Raw genomic sequence first — 4,781 nt, forward strand, 5'->3', positions numbered from 1 at the left:
GGTCCATGGTACTACTAACTGTGACTGTACTGTACTAATATTTAACTATACAGTACTTGAAAGCAGCACCGACCATTGTATAAATAAGGGGTCTATTATTAATTTGTATACTAATCACAAACGTATTTAGCTCGGGTCATTAAATTTTGGGATTTTCTGCCCGTAGGCACAATTTTATTTGGGTTTACGAGGTTTTCTGATATTTTTGTCTGTCTTCCTTTATTCATTGTAGCATTGTAGTACCTGGATACTTAAATTGTTGGTATTTTTTATAGATAGATATCATACAATTAAATAACTTTTGCTGTTGAGTTTATAAAAAAAAAGAATAAAGTCTACTCAGAAAGATGAGATAGCTGTACTCAACTTTGCAATCCAACCATCCGCCCTACCAGTCTGCATCCATTCGCGTATTGGATCGATAGGCCTTTGTGGAAGGCATTATACCAAAACAATCATTTGTTGAGTTCCTTGTCGTCCTAGAAATTCTGCTGGACACAGTTTATTTGGCGTATAAGTACGTACTGTTACCAGAGCGACTTTAACAGCAGGCCGTGAGACCCACGAGAACCACTTTCAGCAAAAACACGTGATGACGAAACGCCGACCAGCAGTCAGTTTTTTTGGGGGTGGAAGACACGTGTGACCAAATATAGGAGTAGTAACCGGCGGGCTGGAACTGTATTATGCAGATGACGTCATCAACTCAAACCAAGGAGGTATAAAAATAATTTTTACACCTCCTTGCTCAAACTTTCATTAAAAAAAAAGTAAACACAGGCCTACACACAACTATAACGGAACAAACATGAAAATACATTGAATAACAATGTCTGTTGCCCATGGGGTTTTCCCAAAACGAAGTGTTTATTTTGCCGGCCATACAGCTCGATTTCCCATTCTTATAGCTGTTCTACCGGCTAAATGTTCACTTATGATAAGGGTGACAGTCCGATTTGGTCGTTTGTTGCGTGTTAGCAGGGTCTCCGTATTGAAGTTCAATGGTACTGTAACAATTAAAAACCCACAGGTGCTGCAACGGAAACTATCAATTAGTATCGCCAATCACGTTGTCATCACCCGTGCCTGCCTATTTTTTACTGTATCATGTCGTAACGCCCTATATAACACATAAGTAAATACAGTATAATACAGGAAATGGTTTGTCCCGGTTGTGGTATCCCGTTTGAGTCAAGATAAATGTGGTCTAGACTATTTAGTCTGTGTTATACCGGCACGAGGATTTTTTTTCGTATGGCACGTGTGTTACATCATTTAAAGGTCTTTTGGTTCGTTTTCTTTTGTTATACTAAAAAGTGTCGTATTTTGTGAATACTGAATTAAAAATAGTTGTAAACAAAATACGAAATATAAGATAGAAAAACAGCATTCGTTATGAATTTGGCTTGGTGGGGTTGGGGGAGAATTCATGGGGCAGATATCGATACCGTGGCAAGAGCTTCGTACGAGGCTGCTACGACCATCACAAGCCGAACTTGGGTGTTATCGTTATGTGTGGATACACACATAACGATAACGCCCAGGCTTAAGGTTCTTATTTTTTTTTTTGCCGATTTCAGGCTCAAAATGTTCTTAGTTTTACAGACTTTTTAAAGATAGAAAATACAGTAGTAGGCATATATTACTGTACTACAGGGGGTCACACACTCTACATAAGGTGCATGAAAATTTTTTGGTTTTTCTATTTAGAACAAAATAAAAACCTCATTTGACATTTTCCCTCAGCCTCAATTCTTATTTTATTCTTATAGGCTAATGTTAGTAAGTAAATTCAGCATAAAATGTGTTCTTACTAAAAATAAGTGTATATGATCGTTGTGTGGATACGAGAATACACTAAAGAATCAATGAAATAGCCTATCCCAGCGTGTATAATGTAGTATGAACCCTTCGTATAAAGTTCACCATCATCAACAGATAATTGGCCAACACATTAACAATTAGAACTACCAGGAACAGTACCGGTATTCCTATAAAATATGGTCGAGCGTCATTAGGTTATAAATGCAATCAGAAATAAGCACCTAACTACAGAGACGGCGGTACAAACTCAATATAAAATTTCCTAATCAAAGAAGGCGGTATCCTTTGAAGAGTACCACCATATGGCAATACCTGGTCTACCTTTTCGGTATTACCAGACCACCCTAATCGAATCACGTTTACCCTGTGTCTTGTTTACATATGTCACGACAACTACTCTTGTTAACATTGTTATTCGTCACACAATCGATCAACATTTCGTAATAATGCATGCATTCCCCGCCTTTAAACAACACATTTTTATTTTCTTTGGTCTTCGGGGTCGTTCAGGGGTTGAAAAGAATAAGGGCATTTATATGCGGTGATAGGCCTATTGAGATGCTTTTTCCTAAGCCCCACCTCTTGTGTATTAATGTCCTACAAAACAACAGCGTAAACCATGCGTGTACACACGTACGTAAACGTGTAGTGGGTCATGCGCACATTCATGGGCCTGTTCTAATTGGTCAGTTGTTGCGCGGTATACTTTTGGTCGACACTACGAAAATATACATTCACGTAATAGGCCTACTGATACTTAGGGCTAATAAAATCTAATATTTAAATAGATTATTCTTTGTTTAGGTAACCACCCTTTTTCTAGTTTTAAATATTCAAAAATATCTTAATATCCGTTCCCGAGTTCTACCTGGCTACCTACGAACTTTTCCTAAAATTTTGCTACGGAACATGTGAAAGCGGATTGGCATGCTAATGATGCTATACCAGTAAACATAGAATGTGGGCTCAAGATGTTTTGTATGACGTCAGCTTGTGTAAACCTTTTAAAATTCCGGAAGCATGTCACTGTCACTGGTACACAACATTGATGAGCTTGGAAGTTCTGGATGACATGATCCTTCGCGCCGTGGACGGGCGAGGAGACGGCAGCCATTTCTCCTCAATGTAGGCCTAATAAATCAAAATGCGAACTCAATTAAAGCTACATCCGAATTGAGGTCTTCTTTGCAAGTGGCAGAAGTCTTCACGACTTCACATCAACCTGTATATCGCGATAACAGGACCGAAATATGATTACACAACGACTCTGTATTCGTCTTCGAAATAATATTTATGAACAACCCCTTGTGGATTATTGAAACACCTCAGCCGATCAACATTTGATATGGTAATAATGTGGGTATAAGGCCTATTTAGTTAATTATGCTAAAGATTGTCCACACTATCAAATTACAAAAAAGAATGTTGTATACCTATATTTAGTCATGATTTATCTATATATGGTCATGACGTGATGTCATCAAGACCCCAGGCATGTCACATGTTTTTGTCAAATAAACTTTGACGGGGCTTTGGCCAATTTTTAAATATTCATCATACTAAAAAGGCAACCGGTCTGAGGTACCGGTAGTTCTTTAAAACACACACACACACACACGAGAAACACCGATTAAAACAATAGTTGCTCATTTAAAATGACAGATAGGCCTATAAGTTATTAAGCTTGGTTTCCATACGCTCGACTCATAGACTACTACGCAGTACAGCGATTGTACTGAAACACTAGCGAGATCTCAATTTCACACCGATCGAAACAGTTCAGTTTCGCAGACTACAGGCACTCTTTCTACGAAAAAATTCTTATACTGATTACTAATTAATAACAAGGGTCAATCAAGTAATTAGGGTCAGTTTATGCAAATATCGAATATCCTCTTAATTGGCGAGGAATATACTCAAAGAGTATAAGATATACTGTATTTTTTGTATTTTCGTTTAGGTTTTCGTTTTCATGGAAGACATAGCAACAATATCCGAGGGGTGGGGCTTAAGCCTGTTTTCCACTAGGCGAGTTTATTCGCGCGAATCGAAGGCGCTGCCTCGGTTACTGAGCTCTGATTGGTTGCGCACATTTTTCGCTTCGTATGCGCAAAAAGTAGAAACAGTTCGAAATGTCAATTTCGCTGAACCGAAACTGGTAGAAATGTGAATGTACATGCGCAACGATTCGCGCGGAATAAATTCGTCTAGTGGAAAACCGGCATTAGTGATTGGGAATTTCCGTTGGTAACTAATAAATCACAGTATGTAAAATTAAGCAATTATAATAGGCCTAATTAAAATTTATTTGTCAAAGACGCAAATTACGAACACCAGAAGTAGTTTTGGACGAGAAAAACAACAGATTGATGGTCATGTTCTAAATTCACAAGATATGAGAAGATTTCGCGGCATAGCTCACGATCGAATCGCGAACTACCGGTACCTTCAGATCGACAGATTAGCCCATATTCATTTTGTCACCTGTCATCAATCACTAGGTATCCTCACGTGACTTCGCCCCTTTAATAATCACGGACACTGACTCAATTTCCCCTTTGTCGGAGATGGATTTGGAATCGTAATCAATTAATACAACATGGAAACTGGAGATAAAGCGATGGCCAAAACTTCCTTCTTATTTAACTGTGCTTGTCAGATAGATGTATCAAATTTTTGTCAACTTTTTAGCGACTCTATCGTCCTAGGCTGTCGTCGTAAAATCTGAGCTCACCATCACCAGATTGGCTGAAAGTGCGTAGCCTCATTTGCATATTAAACAATGTTCGCGCGCCGACGTAATCACTGACAATCCCTCAGGTAACATCCTTAATTAATTGTATAAATGTAAAACTGATAACATACAATCCGAGAACTTACTAATATAGTTTAGTCATACACGGAGGTGACTACTAAATGGAACGACTTTTGAATTGAAAGATCGACGTGATTCTTGC

This window comes from Anneissia japonica, unplaced genomic scaffold (genome assembly GCF_011630105.1).
Source record: "Anneissia japonica isolate Jap-2015-1 unplaced genomic scaffold, ASM1163010v1 scaffold24_len2511860_cov200, whole genome shotgun sequence".
Taxonomy (NCBI): domain Eukaryota; kingdom Metazoa; phylum Echinodermata; class Crinoidea; order Comatulida; family Comatulidae; genus Anneissia; species Anneissia japonica.